The sequence below is a fragment of the Mesitornis unicolor genome, unplaced genomic scaffold (genome assembly GCF_000695765.1).
Source record: "Mesitornis unicolor isolate BGI_N332 unplaced genomic scaffold, ASM69576v1 scaffold2332, whole genome shotgun sequence".
NCBI classification, from domain to species: Eukaryota; Metazoa; Chordata; class Aves; order Mesitornithiformes; family Mesitornithidae; genus Mesitornis; species Mesitornis unicolor.
In genome coordinates this window covers 74,342-84,619 of record NW_010169754.1, presented here as the reverse complement: position 1 = coordinate 84,619, position 10,278 = coordinate 74,342, and positions in this window count along the sequence as shown.

Here is a 10,278-nt window from a genome sequence, read left to right as displayed (position 1 = left end):
ATTCAGAGCAGTAGTTCCCTACCTGTGAAGAGTTGAACTTCTTTATTTTTTCCTTTTCTAATCCTAAAAAAATACATACTCTGCAGAAAACTTGTGTATTTTTCCCAATTATACTGCTTAGTCTAATGAAAGATTCTCCGACTCAGTAGAAAAGTGACATAATTGTGGAAACATCTCAGGAATCCTAATCTTCAGAAAATCTTTAGGCTTGTTTCAGACCTTTGTACTCATATTACTTTATGGGCTTTGTAAGAAATTACTGTAACAGAACTCTGCAAGATACCTTATAGAAAGAAAGATGTTTTTGTAATACAAAAATCTCTAAGCAAGTCACTTTTTTCATTCCTTTTCAGTCTCTCACATGCACGTTCCTCTGACCCATATACTCATGAGTACCAGGACACACATGCCCAGGCAGTCTTGGACCACTTGTACGCAATGTGGAGGACAAAGGACAGCAGCAGCTGAGGCCTTGTCATGTATCTTGAGTTTTGGATTTGCCTTTTTGTACCTTGTAGGAGTGGATGCTGTTTTGGATCTCTAGTCTTGTGATTTTTGACTCACCACTTGTAACTGTTAGGCAAAATTCCTGAATTTTGCAACTTTTATTTTCATTGTCTGATAAGCTCTAGTCCTGTTCTTCATCCACTTGACAACTTTAATTTTTGCTTAATTTGTTCCTCCTTTTCATAAGAATGAAATCACAAATATTGAGCTTTGTGGCAATTAACACATGCCTTTCCTTTTAAAGTTGGTTTCACTCCTTCCTCTGGTCCTTTTGCACGCACATTTCCATTCTTACTCCATTCATACCAACTTTCATGTTTCTGTTATAAATTTCTGCAGCTCTAGTGGAATTAATCCTAACTTGGAACATCAAAATGGACAACTCATTACAGTCCTCCTAGGAATACCAAATTCATGTGGAGAGAATGGGACTGAAAGCCACTGTGCTTTTTTTTTGTTGAACATTTCTAAAAACATCAAACATGAGCAAAATACATAGAAGAATCCAGTGTCTTTGATCTCAAATAACACATTCTTTGATTTTAACATGGGTACAGCTATTTGGATAATCTGCCTTTCATTAACGCTGTGAGCGTTACTGCAGTCACTCGTAAATGTGTCCATGCCTTCTGTATGGGATCTTCCATGTCGCCACACCACAGCCCTGCTCATCTCTAGTGGAAGAATATCACTGCTGATGCACTTCTCCTGCGCTCACTGATTCAGCCCTCTTCTGCATGACGTGCAAGCAGCAGTCTCAAACAGTTCTTCTTAATCTCTGACAAAAATGCTTTCTCCTGACAGCAGGCTCATCAGCAAACAACAAAATGTCATTGACAAAATTATTATAGTGGGATGGCAGAATGGGTCTCCATAGTAACAGGTAAGTGGTGCTAATGCCACCCTTGCGGTATCATAGACAGCCACTCAAAGTTTCTTTTACTTTCTCAGAGCAGAATGCACAGAGGATCTCAGTTCCTGTTTGGCTCTGGAAGGTGGAGAGGCAGCAAATGCCTCTCATGGCTCCTTATTGCCTGCCTGGAATAGGTATTCAGATATCGTCACAGCTATCAGCAGCACCAGATGTTCCTTAAAATTGAATGCTCACAAATGCAGGCTTTTAAAGGAAGTAGCAGGACATAATAGTTGCCTCAAAGACCCCTCTCCTAATCAGTCTCAATAGGGCAAGCAGAGTCAGGTCCTCTGTAAAGGACATTTTAAATTTGCATTCAGTTAATTTTCAATAATTCTGTGTTTCATTTTGGAAGTGAAACATATTGAGTGGTGAGGAGGTGACCGGGGAGCTTTTCCTGTCTTCCTAACCATGTTTTATTACCTTCAACATTTTGACAATTGCAGATACACTATGCTTCAGTAGCATTGAATACTACTATTTATTAGTTTCCTGAAATTTGTACAACATGAACAGGCCAAAGTTTCATTCCTCAGCTTTGCTGAGTTTAGAATTTTGCTCTTTCAGTGCTGTTTAGATGTGGTGTTCATCTCCAAGCAAGGCCTTCAGCTACTCTAAACCAGAGCAACTTCAATGATTTCAGTGCATCTGTGTCATTTCCCCCCTCAGTATCTTGTCCTATGGTTTGTCTGGTTAGCTTTATCTCAAGGCTCCTGCATCTACAAATGTTTCTTGCAATTCCCATGATAAAGCTGAGAAACACATACATGCATTTAGGAGATGTACCCTGTACATGCACGATTCTCCACTCTGAACAGCACAGCCTCCAGGTGGATATTCTGATCCTAACACATACAAACTGTTTCCATAAATGTCACTGCTAGGTGCCTGACTCATCCCTCAGGCACAAAGCAGCCCTTCCAAAGTAAAGCCAGGATGACGTTGTAAACCAGCACAAATTTTCTACTGAGTACTTTGCTTTGTGTTTTTTTGTCATTGTACATGAAATAAAGTTGCTGCCTTGAGACTTGATTCTCCATCACGTTGGTAGATACCTGCTGGGGATAATTCATGTGCAGTCATGGCATTGTATATCTTGAAAGGCGGATATGCTCACATTTCCTTACGCCCCTGGCTTTACTGGAGAATGTGTGATGTAAAATGATTAATGGTAATCTGTCAGCTCTTAATATAACTCACATCCACAGTTTATGGCTTCTCTCTTGCAATACATTACTTACTCCATTTCCATGCAGTTTTTCATGCAAAGAAGCTGTTTGAAGAAGTGACTTACTTCCTTTTCAACATGAACTTCACACACGTAAAAGCAAATCTGGTTCTCTACATTTGCAAAGATACACAGCTGATAACCATAAAAAATTAACAGAATAGATCTGACCAATAAAACTTACACATGTAGCCACTGAGTTCAGCGGTGATACTCCTAATAAATGTCTGTTATTCCTAATTCCTATTAAAAACAACAATGTTCTAATGGACCAAGAAGATAGTAAACAAATACATATATTTATATTATATTTTATATATATATATATATATAGTGTTTCTACATTAATAGCAGTCACATTTATAGTGTAGGCAGTGATTTTCCCCTTAATACTTGTCTGATTTACTTTATGGCCGTTTTATGACTATCAATTTTGGGACTAATACTAGGGTGCTCTTAGTATTAAACAGTATTCTTAAAGATGAACTCTTTTTCATCTCTTACCCTAGTTTTCTGATGATAAAAGTGTATATGCTTACTTTGTTTCTCTGCTGCTGTTTCTGCGAATTCACACTTAGTGAATCCACTGGCCAATTTCTACCTAATTTGACAGCAAGTTTGACGTGTCCAAACTATAAATTTTTTCGGATCTTCATGGACATTGATGGCTGGATAAGTGAGGGTCACCATTCAGTAGTGTCCACTCTCAGGGTAAAAGATGAAGAATTCACATGTGACCCCTTCTGCCTGAAACCAACCATCCCATCAGTGCATGGTATCTCCAGCACCATCATAGCAGTCGTTGACTCTTTATGCACCCCTACATAAATCCAGGAACAGGTAAAATTGAAGAAGTATATGGGGTAAATGAAGTGGGGTCTAGAAGAAATACAGGTGGCTTTGGAAGTGCTGAAGCATGGAGAGAAAGAAAAATGGAAAGGAGATGAAAGGGCAGTAGAGGAGTGAGAATATGAAAGCATTGTAGGGGCCGGCTGGAACTTGGAAAGATGAGAACAAGAAGATCTATTGTGCTGGGTCTGATAAAGGATGTGGGGGAGATTGAGGTTATTGTTGCAGAAGGATACTTGTAAAATGAAGCTGGAAGCCTTATTCCAGCCTTGTTCATGCTGCTAACCTGATTCTTCCCTCAAGTCTGCCTTTCCAGGATGCAAGGTTTGAGGATATGCATAACAGAGCCTGAAATCTTCCTTTCTCAAAGAACCGATCTCTTGGAAGCATTGTCTTTCCTGTTTAAAGCTGTGAATCAACTGCTATGGATGTCTAAAATACTCAGATTAGCTCCCAAAGATGGACCAAGAATGCTGACTTTCACATAATCTTGGAATTGTAGTGCTTTGTTTGATTATGGGCTTGACAGTCAGTGAAGCAGTAATTTATCATCTGTTATTGTTAACACATATCAATATACCAAGAAACAAGAGTGGAAATACTTTCAAGAGAAAGGAGGGAGCGTATTGTGGAAGTGTAATGCAAAATTACAGCCAGGCTAATCCTTGCTTATGAGGTTCTCCAAGGAAGTTCTCTGCATAAAACTAGCAATTTATGCAACCATCAAGTGCTCCCAGTGTAATACATCAGAAGCTTTTAAGGTATTCTGAGTGATGGGGCTACAATGCCATTTTAAAACACAGATGCATGGCAGATTTTTAAATCCTGTTGACTTAGGAATTTTAAAACTTCTCAGAAAAGGTTCTGAACCAGAAAAACTCAGAAGATTCTTAGAAATATTTAGTAGTGATAGACAGTGTGTATATGGGGAAGAGAATCTGAAGAGTAAAAGTGAGAAAACTTGTGGGTTGAGATAAAGACAGTTTAATAAGCAAAGCAAAAGCCGTGTGCACAAGCAAAGCAAAACAAGGAATTCATTCACCTCATCCCATAGACAGGCAGGAGTTCAGCCATCTCCAGGGAGCAGAGCTCAATCACACATAACAGTTACTTGGGAAAACAAACTCAATCACTCCAAATATCCCCCCAATTCCTTCGTCTTCCCTCAGCTTTATGTGCTGAGCACGACATCATATGGTATGGATATCCCTTTGGTCAGCTGAGGTCGGCTGTCCCACTTGTGTCCCCTCCCAGCTTCTTGTGCACCCCGAGCCTCCTTGCTGGCAGGGTGGTGTGAGAAGCAGAAAAGGCCTTGGCTCTGTGTAAGCACTGCTCAGCAACAACAAAAACATCCCTGTATTATCAACACTGTTTTCAGTACAAATGCAAAACATAGTCCCATACAGCTTCTATGAAGAAAATTAACTCTATCTCAGCCAAAACCAGCACAGTGGACAAACAGAATGAGTAAACATAGAATACAGAAATAATAATTTGGACTAACTGCAATCTGTCACACCAATTATTAGATGTCTGTTCTGCCCTTTTAGTAATACGCTCGCTATTCCTAAATAAGTTTGTTTCTCTCAGACAAACTCTTTACATGGATCCACATAATTCAGTATCTAATTATAAGTTTCGTTTCTTCGGGATCTTGTATTTGGCAATCTGTTCATTGGTAGTAGTAGGTATAAAAATACAGCTTATAGAAACATACTGAATGAGGAGGAGTAAAGGACAGGCACAAAAAGTGTTTCCTCGCCACAGACTGGCTGAATCTGCTAGCAGGCTACAATCTGGAGTTGGTTTCTCATAGCTAGACCTTTAAATTACTCTCATCCAGAGATACTTCAAATAAATGAAATTTGAAGGAAACATGCTCACATGAAATGCACACTTTACTTCTCAGAGGCTCTGTGGGTTATTTATTTGCCAGTGCCCTTGGGGAGTTTTGAGACAAGGCTGGAATGATCCCAGCTCATTCCCTTTGGCCTGGGAAAAAACTGCTCCAGAGCAGCCTTCCTGGAACTGTCTCCCCCAATTCTGAAAGAAGGATCTGGCTATCTGCGAGCTTACCCTAATTTTCTTGACAGGCTGAGAAAGCAGAGAGGGCCCTCAGCCCTGCACTGCTGCACTTGGGACCAGGCTAAAGAAAACCACACTCTGGGGTTTTGTCCAGGCTTCAGCTGTTTTCTGTGTGCCTCTCCACTTTCCCAGAGTCTGCCTTTGCCATTCCCCAGAGCTCTGTCTACCTCAGAGCCCCTGGATCTGGCCCCATCTGACCTCAGGGGGCCTATGAGCCTGACATCAATCAAAATTTTAGTCTGGTGTATCTCACTGAGACCTCTAGCTCTTGCTTCTGTGGGAGCCATGGCCTTCATTTTCTACCTTTTTTGTTAAAGCTAATGTCTTTATTTTCGATTGGATACACCAGTTGGTACTGAAACAGAGAAAAGGAAAAGAAGCCTTAATTGCAGATAGCTCTTGAGCACTGTGTAAATCCTATTTTGCATGTTAAAGTGAGATTTTGGTGGAATAAAAGCTTTGTGCTGCTCCTCAGCACCAGGGAAGTTCACCCAGAGTGCTCCACTTCTCTGTCACCTGCACACATATCTCCAAATGTCTTGGGAGTGATCAGAAACATCTTCTAGATGAAAGGAAAAAAAAAAGTTGTTGCATGGCATTAGGAAAATAATCTCTCCATCCATGCAGCCCTTGTTTTGTCCATACACCAAAATGACCTGCATTGTGCCAAAGCTGAAACAGAAAGTTAACACTGATGCTGCTGCTGGACCTTCTTGCCCTCCAGAACTTGCACGGGTAGAAAGGTGGCAGGAGTTCTGTTCAGCTTGAGGTTTGTGGACTGCTGAACTTCCTTGCCCACTTCTCTTTTCTCAAACCCATCTGACTCATTTTTGCTTCATCAAGAAAAAGCTTTCCTTGTTACACCAGAGATATTCTGAGTAACAATATTCACTTTATATATGTCCTGTAGTAAGTGCTTAGAAAGCTGTGCTTAAACCCCTTCAATAACATGTAATATTAAGCCTGCATTTTTCAGGAGTTTCTCTGAACAGGTTTTCCCTCTTTACTTCTTCCTGATTGGCCTCTGAATATGATCTAGAAAGGCTGCGAAACAGCTGAGCCACTTTGTTTCAGTATTTACTATTTATCATGGGACCCCTTAGAGCATGCACAGAGAAGGTTTATCACCGATCTACCTCATAAGCTTTTCAGTGCTCTGAAAATCAAACATTTTTGAGGCTTGGTTTGCTCACTTAGACAGGAGAAGAAAATTTAGATGTTCATCCAAACTAGAATTCACATTCAATGTGACAAACACATTTTGTGCTGGCATCATGCCATTTTGACAGGTGGAATGCAAGAATGTCACTGCTCAGGCAGATCATTGTGAAAAGTCTGATTCCCAGCCAGGGATAGGGGAAAGCTGGTCTTAAAGGCTGCATGCCTATACTTAGTGAGGAATAGGAAATGAGAATCTTTAATAATCCACCTCTGATTTGGGTTATTTTTCACATTTCTAGTCCCCTCAGGGCTGTTTGAAGAGCATTCATTACAGTGAAATGTCCCACTTACATTGACATGCATTATTTGGCAATAAAATTACAACAGTTAAGGGCACCTGCTTGTGTGCCTTATCAAGTCTTCTCAGACCTGTTTCTATGTAGGCTGGTTCTGGTAATCAGTATTGAAATGAGTTAGAGACCCTCAGCAAATGCATCATGTGATTAAGTGAAAAAAAAGCTTCCTCCTAAGCCCATCTCCTGCTCGAAGACACACTTGCAAAAAGTGAGTTACAGAGCTGCTGGAAGAAAAGAAAGTGACCAGGTGTCTTTAAAATGTAAGTCTTTCAAGTGAGTAAACACTCCTTTTAGGATAAAACTGCTAGCCCAGTATTATTTTTCTCCTGAAGATTCATGAGGACAGCTTTCATATAAAATAAATATGAATATTTTTACTGAAAGATATTGTAAATATTAAATATATTTGCACAGTAAAAGACATGGCAAGACACCAATACACATCATTTATCAATCTTGATTGCTCACATATCTGAAGCTTTTGCTTTTACTTCTCCTGCCTTTGGTACTATCTTGTCTTTCTGGGTGAGCATTATTTCAAGTGACAGGGAATTACTATAATTCTAAAAATAACTTATTATCTTCCAGGAGCAAAGGTCATTTTCATTTTGAACAAATAAATGTCAAATAGTGGATGATATACAGGATAATATTGCATAGGCAGTCAGCCAAAGGAGATCGCTGTAATTAAATTCAAGTTTAGGATGACACAGAGAGCCAAGAGACAAAAATCTGAATGTTTTTAGGCAAGTTATCAGAATCCATTTTACTGCAGGATATACTGTGATCTGATCCTTCCTGTGCCCTGAGCTGATCTCATAAACCACAGAAAACCTAGAGGAAGAGGGGTCCTATAGAAGTCTCTTCTATCTGAGAGCCCAAGCTCTGTGTAAGACACATGCTCATGCTGGCAATTCATGCTCAATGGGGCTGCAACAGCTTCCACCCACAGAGAAGCTGCTCAGTGTCTGTGGAAGTAAATATGATTGGGACAGAAGTATGAAATGCTCAAGAGGACAAAAGCTCTTCACAGGGCAAAACGTGCTGGATACTGTGGGACACATAGGCAGCTGTTTCTCCTGTGCTGCTCAGTTTTTAATTTGCAATTACTTCACTTGGGACTCATTTCAAGACTAAGACATGCAACTGTAGTTTTGATAGATAAATATGCAAGAGCCAGTGAAAAGCAAAGCTTCCATGCAGTTGGCCTACTTTGACTGAGCCAGTTCTCTCAAATTCTCTCAAATTTGTTGACTATGGGCTCATTTCTCTAGCCTAAACCTAGACATTTTCAGCGCCACTTAGGGTGTCCTCAGGTATCTGAGACATGTAGCTGGATCTGCCTCCCTGTGGCAGATATGGCAGAGGACCTTCAGATGATGCACAGTCTTCAACACAGGCAGCTGGAGGCCAGGCAGGGTAACCTGTAGCGTGTAAAAACACTACCAACTCCCGGGTTTTAGGCAAATTAATTGTTACTTAGATCTCCATTGACTCTCATGGGAGCATAAACACTCAGCTCACAGTTACAGAACCACAGTGCTGCTGAGGCTGGCAGGCACATCTGGAGATCATTCAGTCCAACCTCCTGCTGATTATCTCCAAAGGTACAAGACAGCCTCTCTGAGGAACCTGTGCCAGTGTTCGACCACCTGGCAACTGCACACCACCACTCTTCAGAACCATTGGCAGAGCCAAGGCAGAGACCCAGCTCAGACAGCAGGAGATCTTTCCTGGAGGGGCTGTTTTCCTAACACAGGGGTCTAGTGCCGTTTTAAATGTCCTTGTGTGTCCTGCTGGACATCCACCTGCCAGTCCCAAAGGTCTCTCGTAGGTCTTGTGTGATATCTGTCAGCCCCCTGGGAATACCTCAGACATCTGAAATAATCCCAGGGCATCTCAAACGGTTGTGGGTACCTTAGCTGTCTGAAATAGCACTCAAGAGCCTAAATTTAAACAGCAGGATTACAATCACACCTTCACAGGCTGTAAGGGAGCTGAGACACAGAGCTGGCCACACGCATAGGCACCTCCATATAGGTCTCATTCTCACACTCAGTCCCCTTCATTGCACCTTAGAGCTCAGGTACCAGTGTGCTGTTCTGTGCAGCCATACTCTGGGAGTTCAATTTGATTTTACTTTTATGAAGCAAAACTGAAGTTGGGAAATAAACTCTTGGTATCCAGGGCATAAAAAGCATTTAAAAGAGCATTAATTTTCTCTGATACACTCTTCTTTTTTTCCTCTATTTTTTACTCAAGCATCTAATATTTGTCAGTGCCACAGACAGTATCCAGAATGAGACAGACAATGTACCTAATTCAAAATGGCAAATGTTTTGTTGTATAGCTCTATTACTACAGTTGTAATAGATGTCTACATCCTATTATTAGAGCTGTAAAGGGTCATGAACTGGAAAATGCAGGTTCAGATAGGGGTTACTCAGGCCTTTGGAGGTTTTTGGAGCTGGGAGAAAATGAGCAGTTGTTTACTGCATTATCTTACTATACATAGAAAGGCTGTTTGTGAAGCTCATGTGTGCATCCAAGATTTCTTGCCATTTAAGAATGCTCTGATCTAGGTTTTTGATTCAAGTCCATTCATTACCACAACTTGAATAACAGCTGTCAACCAATTAATTTCAATAAGTAATTCACAGAAAAGAAACAGAATAAGAATAATCTGTACTCATGCAATAACAGGTGATAATTCTTCAGGCACACAAGAATCTTTACAATAAATCTGACATGACAAACTCACCTCTATATTGTGGAGGAAAATGAAGAATTGTCAGCTTCAGCAAAAATTAACTTTCTGATAACTCAATAAAACCAGATTTTTTTTCCCTTTTATGAGAACTCTGCATAATGTACCATTGAACTACTCCCAGGACAACAGAAGTCTGCACCCAAATAAGTAGACAACTGCAAATTACAAAGCAGATGTTCCACTGACCTCCTCCCACTGTAATCTGCTAGCTGAACTGGTTGTGTTATTCTCTCTTTCACCCATCAATAAATCAGCACATCAACTAGACAGCAATGGAGGAAAATTTTAACTAAGTGGGCAGAAATATAATTACAGAATTCCCAATGGTGTTGCTAACAACTGCTAGTTAAAATGGAATGATACGCATTGCAGAAGTATTGCAACTTAATCTTTATTAATTTTTTTATGG